Raw genomic sequence first — 18,150 nt, forward strand, 5'->3', positions numbered from 1 at the left:
GGTGACTCCTCTCTTCTGGTGTTACAGATCAAGGTGGTCTGTCTTTGCTTAAGACTCTTAGAAACATAAAGCCTCTTTTACCACTATTGGTATGAGCTTTTCCTGGAAGAAGGCATGTATCAGTTGAAGCATAATATAGGCAGTGGTTCCTGGAACAAGTAATCATTACTTTCTTCAATTCTAGGGTGATACCTGCTGAAGGAACATGTTTCAGCCAATTCTGTTGTATTGAATATGAAAGTACTAGAAGGGATTCTTGTATATTAAAGGATTGGGGGGGGGAAAGCAGTTAATGTCTTCCGTGTAACTCAAGTCTGTTCTGCAGATAACAGAAATAGTTGACATGCCAGTTTTTGTTACTGTGTGCTTACTGCTTGGCTTAAACAAGAGCATTTTTGAACAGTAGAGCTGTAAAATATGAATGAGAGCTCTGAAATATGGGCTTTTTATTTTTATATTATTATTTAGTTATCAAATGTGACACCTCTTTCAGCTCAGGCTTGTCTGTGATTATTTGGAAGCAACAAGAGATGAAATGTTTTCTTCATTGCTTGAACATCAGAGTGAGATGTCAAATTCTTTTTGTAACACAGGTGAAATTTTTTTTTCTGAATTTTGAGAGCTGTTTATAGACAAAGTGACTCTAGGAATTTGTTGATGTAGTTTGCATTGTAGAAGATGCAAGAGAAATAAAATGCATTTTTGGACACTAAGACCTTAATAAAACTCATCCCCATTCAGATGTAGAACATCTGAGCAAATTCCTAGCAAGGTAGTTTAATGATACATTTTGTTGCCTGAGCAACAAAAGAGCATGGGATTATGCTACTGGGTATTAAGGTGATGATCTAGATTTCTTGATGCAGGAGGAACTTTCTTGTATTCTTTGATTTGGAAGAAGGAAACTGAAAAGGTGAATGTAATTTATACATAATTCAGTGCATGTTTTACTAGAAGTTTTTCTTCATTATGATGAAAAAGGTAACTTAAGTTCTTTTTTGGGGAAAGGAAGAATTTTTTTCAGTTCTGCAGCCTTTGTGTTTTACTTTTTGCTCCTTACCTAAGTAGGTATCTTAGGATGACAAGTGGGCTTGTTAGGGCTGTTTTTTCCTGTGGTATGTCTTGGTCATCATCTATTAAGAACCAATTAGTATGACTTTAAAAGTCTACAACCAGCCAATGGTAATGGAATTTTTTTTTTTATCAAAAAAGCACCAGGGTAATACAGCTTTATCTGAGATATCATGTTTTACTTCCTGGGGGAGGATTATGCTGGTTACTTCAAGTACTGTGTTTTGCACAGGAAAGATTTTATAAACTTCTAATGGTGTATTCTGGGAAAAACTAATTTGAGGCTGCACCTCAAATACTGTGTTCAGGTTTGGATACCTTGCTGCAGGAGGGTCATCAGTGGACTTGGCAATGTAAGGTCAACTGTTGGACTTGATGATGTTAAGGACTTTTCCAACCAAAATGGTTCTATGATTCTTTGAAGAATTTAGTGGAAACCAATGAAGTATTTGTAACAATCATTTGTACTGCAGTGAATTCAGTCTTTCTCTGAAATTCTTCTTAGCTCAAAAGAGGATAGTTTAAGAATGTCTTTTTGTAAGAGTATTTTTTTTCCCCCGTTTACAGTCTGCAGACAAAAGTTTTATGTGAACCAGTGACTTGAGGGTAGGTTCTGGGAGGCTTTCCTGTCACCTGCTGGTCCTTTACAGCTTTTCTCCCCACCCCCAGCACCAAGAACTTACCCTCTTTCAAAGATAAATTTCCAAATCTAGTCATCTTCTTAGTGAATGGTGATCTTAATTCTGAACTTCATTGGATTTTTCTACGTAAGGGTGTGAGGGATTTTTTTGTATAACTTGATATTTTTTCTATGGGGGAAAAAAAATTAGATTAGGCTGTTACAGGTTATTTCAATGGGACAGGTCAGCCACAACAGCAGCATTCCTCTGTTAGCTTTGCTTCACAGTGCCCCAAACTGCTGCACTTTTGCCCTGTGTGAATTTTGGGTGTGGGAGAGATGACCATTTTAGTTGCCACATCCAGTGCCTGTGTGTGCTGGTTGTTAATAAAGCTGCTAGAGGCTGCTTCTCCTGGGAGATCTTGAAGTGTTGCCAGTACACTGTGGGACACTAGTGGGAGTATTAGTTGGCCTTTGTGTTCATACTTGTGTACAGGCTAAAATAATTCAGACTTTAATGTTAAATGAGTTACTGAAAGCTCATTTGAACAATTTAGCTTGCACAAATTATTCTCAGGCCTTTTGCCTATTGATGTAATATATATATTGCAAAGTGCTAGAGGGTACAAATATTTTGGCATTCTCATTTTCTGAGGTTGGGCAGGACTTTAGAAGCCTTACCAGTTAAGCAATAGCTTTTTGTAACCTTTTGTGTTTGTCAGTTCTCTTGAGCAAGGTTCTTTCTCACCGTATTTATGGTGTTCTTTCTGCCTCCCTGCTGCCTGTGGCTTCCTTTGCCATGCAGGCAGCTCCTCTGGGGCTGCATCTCCATTCTCTTGGATCTGGGCACCCAAATTTGAGCCAGGGAGGTCCAGGACTTGCTGTCTTTGTCTTGAAACACCTTGTGCCTTTGTTGTGTGCTTCTCGGCAGTGTTGCTGGCAGCATGACACAGGGACACTCAAGGGGACACATCGTGTCTTGCTGGTAGTTAGTAAAGTTTTTCTGCTTTAGCCCCGGTCAGATGCTGCACATCACTCACCAGCTGCTCTTGCCTCCCTGGTTGGAAGCCACTTAATCAAGTGAACTAAACACGAAGCTCCTTAATTTGAGACTCTGGACCAGGCTGGCTTTAGAAAGTGTCTGACCTGTCTCTGCATCTCTTAAGAGTGTGGAAAAGAATACCAGTAAGGGAATAATAACTTTTCAGTGTTAGTAACACACTTAGAAGATTTGTAACCACACTGGCTCTTTTCAAGTACAGTTACATAGAATTTCATGATGGGTACAAGTCCTCTGCTTTGGTTGTATTGACCTTTTCTGTGACCTTGATTATCACAGCAGCTTGCAGTATTTGCTCTTATGTAGAAAACTAAGTTTCTAACCTTGGTCCTTGGCTTTGTTTAGGGCGAGGTTAGGTAAAACAAGGCTTTAAAAAGTCTGTGTCCCTGAGTACATTTGCTGTAGGAGATTCCTTTTGAATGTCAGAACTTCTTTTCCCTTGCCAAGATAATACAGATGTATGGAATATTTGGCAATGTAAAATATCCCCATAAATTCTCTACTGCCTAATTAGAAAAGATTGTTAGATTTGTTTGTGGAAACTTTGAAACTCCACTCCCTGTTTCAATAGCTGGAGGTAGTGAAGTAAGTATAAATTTAAAAAAATTTTTTTCAAGGGATTTTAATACAGTTAAGGCATGTGTTGGCTAGAAGTATCCGTGCATTGTGATTTTATAATTATGAATCAGCTGGAAAGAGATCTATGGTTTAGTTACATGACAACTCATGTTTTGCTTGCCACAGGAGGAATAAGAGCTCTCTGCGTTACATGGCCTAATCTTGTCCGATCTGTGTAGTTTCAGTTCTTTTTGTGTAAGGGAGTACTTCAATTCCTGGTTTGGTTATTCTTCAAAAGGGCTCTGTGAACATTTTTTCTTTTTTAATTTTATTGTATCTGAAAGAACAATTACCTTCATTAAATAAAAAACACGCAGGTAGTAAATCTGCAGAATAAAGAGATTTTTGTTTTAATCAGTTAAGTTGAGTTTTTTTCTTATTGGCCCAATGTGCCATGTACTATTTGTGAAAATAAGATGTGCAACTTGAGGCATAATCTTTTTTGTCAAGTAACTGTAATGAAAGTAGAGCATCATCTGAAGCAGTTTGTCAGCTCTGCTGTCTTAACTGTAGCCCCTTCCCTTAACAACAACAAAAAGTGCATGAAGAGGAGAAAGGAAAAGTAACCGCTACTTTTAGCACACCAGTTTCTTTCTAAATACAAAATTTGAAACTTTATTTTTTCATACAGAGTTTACTTTTCTTTCCTTGAAGTTGTCTTTGGTCAAAACATTAGAACAACATCAATAAATCTGTGGCAAGTATGTTAAAAAGATGAAGTAAAAGAAAGCTTTTACCCCTTTTTGATGCCATGTGAGCTGAAGAAGCTTCTCTATGAATGTGGTTTTTGACATCAGTTAGGGTATGATCCAAATTCCCAGTGCAGCTGACTGGGGAAAATGGGTGTTCAGTGCTGTTGAGGCTCAGTTGTTTTCACTTTGAATTTGTTGTTCAATTCAAATCTTGAATATTATCAGAACACAGAAATGCAAAACCAACTTCTGGTGCTTTCAACACCAGAAATTAAAAAATTAATATTGGAGCTGAGCCTCTTCAGGTTAAGCTGTAGACAATAGTGCACTGAAAGCAAATAAGTGTTTTATCACACAGATAAAGAACAGAGTTGCAGATAATGGAGATGAGACATACTGAAATACTTATTTTCAAAACTTAAATGCTCCCTAGAAGACTGTGTGTGTATGCACATGAAAAAACATGGAATGTTTTTTAATGCTTTTTTTTAATATTCTTTTCTGGGTTTGTGTCATAAACCTTTTTCTCCTCTGTTTCTCATTCTCTCTTTTCTCATTACATGTTTTCCTTGTGTTCTTCCATTTGTGCTTCCCCTGCAGTCCTATACAATTAGCTTATACATGTTTCTAGTTTATTCTTTCTGGAGTAGTAAAATTGTTTGAATGGTATTTTGACTTAGCATAATGCTAGAATGTGCCTTTCACTAATATAACATTACATGTGACTGTTTTTGATGCCTTAGACTGAGAGATAATGGCACAAGTTTTCATATGATGGATTCTTTTAAAGTTGGGACTCTGTTTTCAGGTACTGTTACTAAATTGCCCACTTCATCCAGCAGTGGGGTCTCATTTTCTTGTTTAGCCTTTCACAACTAGTGTAGTAGCAGAAGTTCTTTTTGTTACCATCAACATTCCTTGCAAGTGTCAATTCAAGTCTTGATACTTTCCCTACCTGCCTGGGCAATGTTTCTGAACTCCTGTGTCCCTGTTTGCACCCATCTGTGCACTGCCCTTCTTACACTGGAACTGACAAGCTGTTTAGCCACGCTCTTCTCCTGATGCTTGCAGTTTTCAGTAGACCTGTCAGCTTTCCTGAGCATCTTTGCTCTTCAGAGCTGCTTCCTATGGCCACCTACTTAATAAATGAACACTCATTAAGCTGAAGTCTCTTCTCCTGAAGCTGCCTTTGATTGCCACATCTGCTCTTATTTGGAAACAACTGGGAGCCACCATTGTTGGTCCATCCAATATGTGTATCAGGAAGTTGTCCCTGGTTCCCTCCCAAAAATTACCTGGATTGCTTGTACCCTGCTACGTTTTCCCTCCAGTGGATGTTAGGGAGGTTAAAGTCTCTTGTCAGAACCAGGGTGTGTGGTTCCAGAGACACTCTGAGTTGTAGAGAAGACTTCATCTGATTCCCTGTATTTATCAGGTGGTTCTGTAATGTACTCCCAACATGTCATCTTTGTACTGGTCTCTCTTGATCCTGGCTCACAAGCTGTCTGAGGCTTCTTTGCTTCAAGTCTGTGAGGCAGAAATAAAATGTTAATAGTAGTGCCTAAATGGATAAATTAATACAGAACAGAGATAGATGTATAAAAGTGGAACATGAGTGGAAAAATCTTTAGGTCTTGATCAAATGTTAATAGAAAAGTTGCTCTTCTCAATACATCATTTGGCTTTGGTTTCAGCCCTGTGTATGGCTAAGTGCATAGTGTTTTTAGTATACAGTTGTATTTTACTCTGCAGGTTTTTGTGTGCAAGCTGTAGTCAGCTTTGTTATTGAAGGCAAAATACCATGTTACCTTCTACTAAAACTAATAACTTTATTGAATTTCATAATGTTAAACGTTTCAGTGGGTTTTTTTCTTTTTTCTTGTGAACCTCTGTGTCAATTTCTGTGGTAAGATGAAAAATAGCTCTATTTGAATACAGCTTCCACTGTGTCTTGCAGAGATTTTTCTTCTCTTTATGATTACTTGATACATCATTGTTTGGGCATTTTGAGACACTGGGAGATTTTCCTGTTTCCAAACTGTAGTTAACAGTACAATAGTCACTAAATGGGTAACCCAGATGTCTTTAATTCTGTTATGCATCTTGTCCACTGGCTTACAGTTTGAGATTGTTACTACAGAGTTTGCTTAATTCGCATTTTGATAAGAAAGCTGTCAGTGCCATGGTCTTGTTCTCTGCTCCATTTGGCCATCTGACTGCCAAAATGCTTTTGCCTTTAAAAAGAGGATAGTGCTTATCTTTCCTATCGCATTAGGAGTGCCAGGCTGCTTCCTTATACCTGCTGGTTGCCTGTATGTAGCACATGTACTAAATTGTGGGTATAGGTATATGTTTTATGTAATTGACCTTGAGCTTGTTCATATGCAGCTTTATGAGGATACTGAATTTAGAGTAGTTCTGACAGGTTATACTATTGGAAAATAATATAGTTGGTTTTTTGAATATGTGAACAGCATCTTGAAAGAAGCTATCAGAATAATTTTGATTTTAGGCAGTTATGAAATAAGAGATCTGCTGCCAATTCTTGAAAACATTTGAGGAAACCTCTGCCTTTTCTTTCTGGGCTAATGAACATATGCCATCCCATGGTCTCTGCAGAGTTTGTTTCCCAACTCTCATTGTCTTTCTGTGTTTTCACTTGCTTATTAGATTACTTCAGTTTCTTTTTTACCTCAGTTGCCTTTTGTACTGTTTTCCTGGCTTTCTTCTCCCTTGATCTCCAGGTGCCTTATATATTTACAAGCAATACAGTTGTTTCCTATCTACTATCTCTCTCTTGAATCCTTTTTGGTTTGACTTCTTTAGAGTAGAAGCTTCTTACTGCTGTGATCAATTATCTCTCTCTGATCAAACTCTAAGGTTCATTCAGTATCCTCATCTGCCTTAGTGTCTTTGCACTTCAGACTAATAACTGTTCCTTCTTTTTTTGACATGTTGTTTTTCTTGTGTATTAATGATTTTGTGCTTGCCTAGGTTTTGTCTCTAATCTGTTTTATTATTCTGAAGATGGGTGATCCTTGCACTTTTACATTTTATCTCTAAAATTTCATTATACTTGTGGCTTAAGAATTATTTTGCCACTACTAAATTGCCTTTTGTACTGTTCCAAATCTGAAATTCACTGAACTTGCTCAAAGCCTTGTAGTCTAAATGAGGAATTCTACTGTGATTTTAAGTTTTAATAATTTTCAGCTATCTCCATTGTTCAGGCTTTCAATCTGAGGCCAGATGCGTGTTCTTTTTTTTCTTTTCCCTTCTTTCTTTCTTCTGGGTGTCTCAAATATGGATCATTTTCAAGCTCTTATTTTTCTCCTTCTGTAGTTCCAGAACTCATGGGTCTTTTTCACAGATGGGCCTGAAAAACAGATCTATCTCCCCATCCTACTGGGATTATTTTAAATGCTACTTTCCTCTATGAAATCCTGCTCTGTAAGGTGCTGGTATAGAAGCCTCCCTCTAAACCATTCTGCTTGTTTTATCAAATTAAGTGGCATTGATGTCACCTTTAAAAGCTCAGAATCTCCAAAACAAATAAAAAAACACATATATCTTCTGTGGTTAAACATAATTCTCCTGGTTTCTCTAGTTAATGCTCAAAATGCTATCTGCTTGCTGATCAGATGTTCATATGATCGTGTTGTTCTGCATACTAATGGCAATACAACTTGGTGGAGCATTCCTGTAAAAGTACCAGTCGTATTTGTGTTAAAAATGCAAACCAGATGCATAAAAGCTGGAGGGGTTTTCCTACAGAAGTTTCCCACAACAGGGACAGCTACTGCATATTCATCTGAGTACAGACAGCGATGCTCTGCTTCTCCCAGCCAAGAAGGGAAGAAGGTGAAGGAAGATGTCACTTTAGGGTGTTGTCAGGTTAATGAAGTGAGATTGATTTAGGGTGATAGTTGAGTGATGGTGATTGCTTTGCAGTTGGTTCTGCCCCAGTAAGATCTTTTCTTTTGGAGAGCTTAATCTTTAGGTTTCACATAGCATTTGAGCTTCTGTATTCATTGGTCCTCTGTCACATATTACACACAGGAAAAAAAAAAAAATCCATCAATCTAACTGAAGTCTACAAATGAATTTGTCATCTGGTACACTTAATTTTTGCTAATACTTTATCAATATATATAAACCTTGTGAGCTTGAGAAGGCAACAGCAGGCACCTTCCAAGGGTTAATCTGCTGCTACTCTCCTTAATTTACCTGGAGAGCACTGGTGAGTGTGGGTATGGGCTGAGTCCTAGTGGCATTGGAATACCTCCAGTGATCCAGGCACATGTCAGTGTGATGGCTGTTTCTGCACAACATTCCAGGGGACTGAGCAGAGACTTCTAGATTTTATAGGACTTGCTCTCGGAGTGCTCATAAGCTGTGGCGTTTTCATCTTGACAACTTGGCAGTCACAATGGTGGAAACTGGCTGGATGCAAAGCCTCAGAGTGGCTCTTGCCTGGCCAAGGGACAGTAACACAGCTGTTACTTTTAATTCATGTGAAAGTGGGTCTGAATTTATGTGATGTGATAAAGATGGGCTTAATGTTAAAAAGTCACGGCATTTGGTTGTATTAATGGAGATACAAGAGCAGTGAGGAGAATAAATATGGAGTGTGACTTAGGTTGATATTGCCCTTTTGTAGTGCATGATACTCAGAAGGATTCTGTTGTCTAGGTAACAGGGCCTGTACTTCATTTCTTAAGAAAAATGGAACAGATGTTCTTGCAAGAAGCAACCAATTATCACCAGTGAGAATACTGTCAGTATTTAAATTAATTGCTCTGTTGTTGCATGCAGTCCAATTCATATGCTATGAATAGTAAAAAAAATTTAAAGGAAGGAATCTTCCTTGTGTGACTTTTCCTGAATGAGGTTTTAAAAAATATTTGCAGTTTATATAATAGCAGTTCATCAGTGTGTCTTTTCGTGTTTACATTTATCATTGTATTTTCAATGTCATTCAGTCTTTTTATTTCATATTTATATTGTCTCTTGATTATTGAGCCCCATTGCTTCATCATGTGTTGTGTCACATGAATTTATTTCGTTATTTAAAATACCTGAAAATCTAAAGGCAGTGGAGTGAAAGTAGAAGAGACTGAGGGGGTTTTCTAAGTGTCATGTAAATCTGTTCTGAGATTTTATTTATTTGTGTGTGTGTGGCAAAATCCAGGCACAGCTACTTGGATAGGGACTGCACCATAAAAAGCTGAGGAAAAAGGGAAGTCATATGTATGTACATGAAAGTCATGTGTATGTACATGAAACCCTGCTATATGCTGCCTAGGTGGGGACATAGCTTGTGTATGGTGGGATAGCCACAGTGCCAACAAAGAGAGGAGAATTGGAAATGAAGAGGACTGTGAAACAAGGAGTGCCTGTTTTTTTCAAAGGTTGTGCTGAAGTAACTTTACGTGTGACTTGACATTTATTTTGCTTATAGATATAACTTTACTCTCCCAGGAAGACTTTGTCATCTTTACAACAAAGGATTTGGTCTTTTATGTATAAGAGATGTGGGGGGAGGAGGTGTGTATGTAAATATGTTTTTAAACCTTTGGGATAAAACTTGATGTTGGCTACTAAGAGAGGGCATTGGGACCAGATTCTCAGGGAACTGTTTGGGGGTCCTCAGGAAGGCTAAGCCATACCATTATGTATTTTAACAAAACATCTGGCCACTTGCCTGAACTTTTCCATGCCTCTTGCCAAATATAAAAGGTCTATTCTGTGGGGTTTTTTTAGGTAGGGCATTGCAAAAACATGTTTTCTGTCTTGGCAATAATAGGATAAAGGAAGAATCCTTGACCTACTCTCTTTTTATCAGCTCAAATAAAGGACATGCTGTTTTGATTTTTATCTGGCTGTGGAAAATGTCATAATGAGTGGAAACAAAAGTGCATGTTGCACTTTCTTAGATTATTTGGCCAAGTTATCCTATTGTATAGTAGTGACATGCTGATTGGGACAAAATGTCTTACTACATTCAGTTATTTCAGTAACCATTATAAAACATCTGTGGTGTGAGCAGGAAAAAAACGTATTTGTAGGGTTTTTTAATCCTTTTTATGAGGCTACTTGCATGTAACTTCTAATCTTTTTCTTGTCCTTCCTCTTACTCTGGCTCCTCTCTGGCTTTTTCTCTCTGAACTCTTCTACGTTCGTCCTTTGTAATTTAATGCAGATGATGCGTCTGGTTGCTTAGCTCTATGTATTAGGCTGTGTTTGCCTCATCAGCCAGGAGTGATACTGCTCAGATGTGCATGTTCACTAGCAGAGCTGTTCTTTTGTTGTCCTTTTGAAATGCCATTGTCTTTAATTCCTATTTTAACCCTTTTCTTTGCCATATAGTTCCTTCATTCTACGGTATGCTTCATATTCTGTTACTTAGGCTTCCTGAGGATACCTAGCTTTTACGTTTTAGTGATGTATATCCTCTTGTTCCTGCTTGCTTTTCTTCTGTTGATACACTTTTTGATTCTCCTTGCTTTGTGCTATTATATCACAGTGTCTGTCAGCACCGATGTTTACTACTTTTGCTGCTCCTTTTGTATGCTAGAGTGCTTGTAATAAAATCTTACAATCAGTCTCTGCAGATTTTTCACCTGCTTCCATGACTTATTTCTGTTTTCACAGTTCTAATTGTATCACATATTGCCAGTCCTTGGTACCTTTCATCACCCTTGACATACTCTTTGAGCCCTTCTTGGTTTTTAGCTTCCCTTTTCATACAAATGCAGCTGATTTTATTTCTGAAAGTCATGCTTAAAGGATAGAAAAAACCTGACAGGTACTATTATTATTCCATTTTCTGTCCCTGGAAACAGAAGCTTCCTGCTTATGCCCATTCTTTTCTCTGTAATGATTCCATTCCCTTATGCCTCATTTTCTCTTCTTTCCAGGTTTCTGCTCACAACACAGGCAGTAGCCTGCCATTTTATGTAGCTTTACTTTAATAAGAGCTAATACTTAAAAGAGAAGAGAAGGGGAGGGCCCTTTTGCCAGAGGGTTGGTGGGCCTCTGGACTTTGTGCCAAAGTTAGGAGGAGTGTTTGTATGTTGAATGCTTTTCTGTGCATCTCTCCCTCTTGACATTTTCTGTATTTGCCCTTTGCTTTCCTCTCCACTTGTCTTTTTGCCTCAGCCTTGTTTTTCCTAGATTTATACCCTTTGTCCCATTTCCCACTCCTTGCCTTACCAGCAGTTTTTTCCATCTTCAGCTTTGCTAGTGTCCTGTTTTTTGTCTCAACTTTTCCCTTCCCTTTCCACACCCAGCCTCGTTCCTCACTGATCACACTTGTAGCCCATGTGTCCTTGTCCTTTGGTCTGGTCTTTTTTTCTGGTATCTTTCTCCAAGGTCTCGTGTGTCTCCTTACTGCTGATTTCAGCTCTGCAATTCCTCCTGTTCTTGGTGTTGCTGATCAGAGCAGCTGACCTTCATCTCTCCCCTTTGTGGAGTGAGCTTCACGTTCCTTGCCTTGATGAAAAGTTAACCTCCTCATCAGGGACTGAAGTAAGCAGGAGGAAAATGGGGGAAATTTCTTCTTTGTTTTAGTGCCAGAGCTGTCTCCAGTGTGTGTCACTTAACAGCTCTACAGGTCTTGTAAGTCCATTTCTACAGAGTATCCACAAATAATTTTTTTTTCCCCAAGGGACAGTGGAAGCATCAGATGATGGTTTGATACAAATCCAGGCTGAGTAATTTTATTTCTTCACTAACTTGTGCAGAAGTGCAAAATAGCTCAAAAAAATGAGTAGCTTGTATGTTAAAATTATGTCTGTGTCTATTAGCATTGAATTTTAATATTATGAAAATAGAAGAACAACTGTAGCTGTTTACAGACAGTGACTTCTTGAATGCTCATTACTCTGGTGCAGGTTTAGGGTAAGGGAAGAGTACTGTTCTTCTGGAAACAGCTCCAAGTTTAGGAGCAGTCAAAAAAGCAAGGTCCAAGTCACTAGAATGACTAAGTGAATTACTCAAGTGAAGACCTGAGGGCAAACCATCCTCAGTCAACACCACAAATCCCTGGTGCGTTGAGCTGTTGAGTGTCTATGTGCATCCTGATCCCTTTCCACCTCAGGATATTGTAGCACTAGAAAGGGTAAAGAAAAGGGAAGTTGAGAAAGTTGGTGACCTAAAACAAAGTCTGGATGAACAGATACAAAGTACACTGGGAATCTGTGGGTTGGGGAAAGCTGAAGGAAGATGTGAGAGGTCTAAAATCACAAAGTTGTATAGAAAAATTAATCAGGGAATTGTTATTCAGTATTTATCAGAACAGAAGAAGTAGAGTAACTGAAGGAAGGTAACAAATCTATCCCCAGTATGACTTGATTTTGAAACACAGCTCCCTGTCTTGAAAAAAAATACAGGGGTAGGACTAAGCTGTGGAGGAGAAATATGGCTGGAGGCTAATCAAGCAAAAGCACAAAACCAGTGAACAGCCTTGGTTTAACTGGTTCTGAAGTCCCAAATCTGGTGGCTTTTTGGCAGCTGAGTGCTCATATCATGAAAGACTTGTACTGTCTGGATGTTCCTCAGTGTGTTCTTTTCCTTGATGTTTGCTTCAGCTACATCAGACTTGAAATGAGTCTCAAGTCTGAATCAAGTACAGCAGCTCTTCTTTGGGTAGGAACATATTTGTATTACATGTTTTGTACTCGGTGGTGTTCTTGTAACTGGCTAAATGGTATATGTGAACAAGCTGATGTTGAGTAGTGCCCAGACTGGAAAAATCTCAGCCCAAACAATTACTTTGGCAAAGTCAGGAGCAGCAAAACATGCAGGAGGCTTGCTGTAGTCTTCAGGAATCTTAATAGTGGGTGATGGCCTAATTGTTTAAGAAGCTTTCCGAATACCTGAAATAAGTTTTTCTTTTTCTCCAGGCAGTTTGAAGTTGTAACTCCAGAAGGAAGGTGCACATAAATGAACTGTGTCATTTTGACTGGTATTATAAAAATATTATTTGCTACTGCTAATTACATGCTTAATGAGGTACACCAGATCTGGAAGAGTTCTGTTGCAGGTCTTGGGAATGACTTCCAATTACTCATTTCTCCATAATAACTGGGACAGTATCTGCACTCAGTTCTCACAAGAAAGTCAAATATGAGTGTTCATGGCATGTTGTTTTCAGGGCCACATGGCTTTTGCTGCCTTGGGCAAAAAGTTCAGTACTCATTTGCTTGCAGTAGGAGTTGTTTTAGAGAGAGGTTGTATTCAGTGGGAGACTAAATGCAAAACACCTCAAACTTAACCTCTTGTGATGGTAGTTATTAACTGGTTACTAGTTTCTTCATCAACCTACTATTGTTTCAAAACCTCTCTCACAAAACCAATGTTGTTCTGAGTCTTTATGGGTTGCAGTAGGAGCATGTTTACCATACGTAATTTACCATACGTAATTTCCCATACGTTTATGTGTTCATCTCTTTGCTTACCAAATTTTGTGAATTACATTAAGTGGCCTTTTGGAACCATACTGGTCTCTGTTGGGGGAAATACTGTTTTTGCATCATTCATCACCTCATTGTAGAATTTTTCATACGTAATAGAAGAATGAGGAAATGGCAGGCTTTAGATTACAAACTGGCTTTTTTATCCCATTGCAGTCTGATCCTGAGAGTATGAGAGGAATCTTGTGGTAGGCGTTTAATGACTTGGGAGCCCGCCAGTACATATCTTTGTTTTAGCTTGCTTCACACATTGGATTTGTCTAAAGTGTGGCTAAAAAGATTGCAGAAAATTTGGGTAAAAAGTGAGTAACTACAAGCAAAAGCAGAACAAATTTAATGTGTAATTGTGTTAATTAATAAACACTAAGCATTCTAGTCTTGTGTTTCCAGAGTGAGATGCTAAATTTGCTGTAAGTAACTGCCAAAAGGTTAATTACTTCTATAATTCCTGAGCAAAAGCTCTGAGAAAATAATATTCATAAAAGAATCCTATCCTGAAGCAGTATACAGTAAAAGTGATTGTAAAACTGCGTGCAAAGCCTTTGCTATTTTGGACAGACCCAGGTTAATGAGAGGAAGTTAAGAACCAAAAAGTACACTCATTGTCTCCTCCAATCTACGGGCACATTTTTCACTTGGAGTGTGGTGTTAGACTCAGTTTATACTTGCAAATATAGGCTTATCTATGAGCTTGCTTAACTAGAGGTAAGGCAGTAAAGCTGATCAGCTGAAGTACATCAAACTTTAATGGTGCTGTCATTTAGAACTAAAGCAGCTTTAACTTGATTCCCACAAGGAGCAGAGGTTTAATGTGCTTAATATGTTTTGAATTTCTACCTTTGATTTGATTTATTTTTCCATTTAAGCCAGGCTTGAACTATAAATTATATCTAAGCTCCCGCTTCCCAGTCTGGAGCAAGTAGAATGAGTACATATGAAGAACAATAATACATACAAATTATGTCACATAGTACCATCACTGAAAACTTTGTGCAGTCTACAGGGTAATATTATTCCTCCCTGAAAAATCTGCTATTTCTGTGATGCAGCATCATGGAAACAGGACCTAATAGAATTATATTTTGACTGGAGTTTGCTGTTGTGTTGCTGGATAGGCCTTTAGTGTTTGGTCCAAATCAGGGCATAGCCACTTCATTTAATTTCTTTTGAATTTCTCAGAGCATGGACTTTATGTTGTCTTTAGGCTGATTGCAGGATAGCTGATACCAGCTCTAAAAAAGTCAAGTGGTCATTGATTTTTTATTTTTTTTTTCCAGTTTTGAGTCACAGAAGAGTGCTGGGTTAATACTTACGATGAGAAACTTGCCTCTTTAATATGCTAGTGGAAATTCAAGATTACTGTTTGATGCCTAATTATAATGCTTGATTTATATTCCTGTGTATTTTTCTATCAGAGAAATAATTGTATGCAAGCTGAGCACTCGGATCCAGTCAGCAGCAGCATATTCTTCAATAATACACCAACTACTTTAGAAAGCAGGGGTGGAATTAAATCCTGCAGTTGGATTTGCAAAATTCAGCGTGCACACTTCAGAAACTGAGTAGGGTTTAAGTTACATGGTGTCTGCAACATTTCTGGGCTCTTTTCCAGAGTGGGATACTTTCCTTTAGGCTGCAGGGAGTTGCCTCTCTTTACTTGGAATATTGTCCCCAGGTCTTAGTGTTTGAACCATGTCCTTTCGGGCACTGTGCCCCTTCCATTCAGCAGGTCAGAGCAGTGGAAAAGACTGAAGCCAGGTTTGCTGTTTGGTGGGAGTGCTTTGGTTACTGATCTGTAAGGTAAGAGGAGATGCTGGCAGCCTCCCAGCTGGTTTGTTACAGAGCTGAATCTATCGTAGATAGTCTGAGAGACCCCTCACCAGCTGAAATGTGCAGGTGGTTTTGGCAGAGATTTTGGAGCCTGAGTAAAGGTGCAGGAGGGGTGTTGGGCAGCTCAGCATTGTCATTCTGAATGTGTGAAGCAAACTCAGGAGATTTTCATTTCACACGGTAGCAAACTTCAGGATCAAAATCAGAGACACAGAATTGCACTTTTCTTAGTCCAATAAATGTATTTACCAGGTTGGAAGTCCGGTCATTATCTCTAGTAGTGTACAAGTTGTTGTGGGATGGAAGTTTTTATCAGGATCTAAATTTTGTTTCATAGTAACTGTCAACTTGTATTATAGGATGTGTTTTGTATTTTGTAATGTATAAACTATGGGAATGGAGGAGGATCACAAAAATGAAAAAAGGATTTAGTAATTGAAAACGTAAATCAAGAAGCCGGTTAAGTAAAGAGGTAATAAATAAACTGAAGAAATCAAGGGGAAAAATAAGTTTTAAAAATATTTTTTTATGGGAATTCTTTTCAGGATGGCATTGCAGTCACTGCCCAGTCCTTTGCAGAGGTTAGAAATGTATTTTGAGAGATGCATCACTATGATGTGATAATTATGGTGAGGTTGGCAAAGCACGCTTTTTGGCCATTCCTCTGCTAAACCCTATTTCTGTTACTGTATTCATGTAACATTTACCTTTCTGAAGTCTTTTTGAGAGGAAAGACTACTTTGAAAAATGGATGATGGATCATGAGTGATGTCTAATCTTATAGTTGCCCTTTTACAAGGTCTTTGGAAAACCTCAGTTACTGTCACGGTTTATTCTCTGTGCAAGAGCAAGGTGATAACTGTCAGGAAATCAGAAAAATGCAGAAATGTTAGAATAAGTAATGCAAGAGAAAAGTAGTTGCTTTCTAAAAACTTGGACTCAGTGCATAGCTTTGTGGAATTATATGATGCTACTTCTGAATTTTAAACATACATTAGTGAAGTGGTATGTTGCCCCACCCCATCCCACTGTAAAGGCCACTTGAATGTAATTTTATATTTAAGAGTCTGTGTTACTTTGATGGGAAGTTTCTTTATCCTCTCAGTAGTAGAAGAAATCTATTTTCTATTCAACTGAAAAGCAAATCCAGGATATCTTAATCTTCAGAAATGACAAACATCCCATGTTATTTTTTAGCAGTTTACTTTCTGTTGATGTTTTCAATTTACTTGTTGATGTTATCTGAGTGAATAAATCTTGTTTTATGCTACTTTAGGCCAAATAGAGGAGAAAAACATCTTTTTTGAGAGATGGAGCTTAAACTTCTCCATACCTTCCAATTAGGAGGAAAATGGTTATTGTTAAATCTGTCAGACTGACCAAATTTGACTACAGAGCTGCCTTTAATATCAGAGTCAACATAGAATTCAATGCAGAAATTCAGTAATTATGGAGGTGTATTTTATAGACAAGATATAAAAATAAATAATATTTAATACATATGTTGGAGCTACGTTGGTATTGTATAGTCTCAATGTTGGCATAACCTCCTATAGTTGTATTACAAAATTTTTTTGAAGCAAATTTACTACAGTTCTTTCTATTTAAAATTTCTGTTTAAAAATTTCTATTTAAAAAAAGTATCATGGTAACTATCGAAATGCTAAGAAATAGAATCATTATAATTGCATTTCTGCCTGTGTTCTTCAAGAAAAATGCTAAAGTTACTTAATTTTCTTTTGCTGAGAACCTCAAGAACTAAAAATGTAGTAATCCTCATTTCTATTCCTTTATTTTAGCTAAAATGTTACTTAACAAGAAGTCTTTTGCGCCAGGCTTTTGTTTCAGAATAATAGTGTTATTCAGCAATGCCAGACCATTCTCAGCTCCTGAAATGAAAATATTTATAGAATAAGTACTTTCTTAATCTTTGTCATAGGAGGAGGGTGGGGCAGGTTTTGTGTTCTTCCTGTCCTGACATTTGGCCATTTACCAGCTTGATTCTGTTCAGTGTCTTTTTACTTACTTAGTTGTTAAAACATACTCTCTCTTCTGGAAGTTTGGAGCCTGCACAGTTTGGGTCTGTGTGCTTTAGAGAGGTGGAAGCACAAAGAAAGAAGAAGAAGGTCGAGGGATATGTAAAGCAGACTTTCAGGGATGTTTCAATACAAAGGCCCACTGAGTTGTTTGTGTAGCAGAATTGGAGGGAAATAGAGTCTCTTTGGACTCATGCTTTAAAATATTTTAGCTTGAGAATTTTAATTTGGAGTGTGCTCTGTAATCTGTGTTCCTAGCATTTCATGTAAGAATGACAGATGTTAATTTTTGGTATTTCAGTCTGCCTCCCCTACTTGGTTTTGTGTGCTGAAGGCTGTCCAAGGACAGGGCTTGACAATAGAAATTTATGGGGTGGAAGGGACCTCAAAAGATCATTGTGTCCAACCCCCCTGCCAGAGCAGGGTCACCTACAGGATGTCACACAGGAACACATCCAGGTGGGCTTTGAATGTCTCCAGGGAAGGAGACTCCAAAACCTCCCTGGGCAGCCTGTGCCAGTGCTCTGTCATCCTCACACTGAAAAAATTCTTCGTAATATTTCTATGGAACTGCCTGTGCTCCAGTTTACAACTGTTGCCCCCTGTCCTATTGTTAGTGATCCTATAGAAAAGCTTCACTCTGTCCTCCTGGCACTCACCCCTTGCGTATTTATAAACATTGATGAGGTCACCCCTCAGTCTCCTCCAAGCTGAAGAGACCCAGCTCCCTCAGCCTTTCCTCATAAGG

The 18,150-nt window shown here is 38.2% G+C and overlaps 1 protein-coding gene across 3 annotated transcripts in view; it reads left to right on the forward strand.

The window, feature by feature from the left end:
- CDK19 (cyclin dependent kinase 19) overlaps window positions 1-18,150 on the forward strand; it is a 122,818-nt gene that overhangs the window by 16,793 nt on the left and 87,875 nt on the right. The window contains exon 1 of one of the 3 annotated variants that reach the window (XM_071741168.1): window positions 15,186-15,336. The exons of the other annotated variants lie outside the window; for them this stretch is intronic. The gene's annotated coding sequence lies outside the window, so the exon portion shown is untranslated. Of the gene's footprint in view, window positions 1-15,185; window positions 15,337-18,150 lie in introns of those variants that run through there. 3 annotated transcript variants of the gene reach the window in all.

This window comes from Heliangelus exortis, chromosome 3 (genome assembly GCF_036169615.1).
Source record: "Heliangelus exortis chromosome 3, bHelExo1.hap1, whole genome shotgun sequence".
Lineage (NCBI taxonomy): Eukaryota > Metazoa > Chordata > Aves > Apodiformes > Trochilidae > Heliangelus > Heliangelus exortis.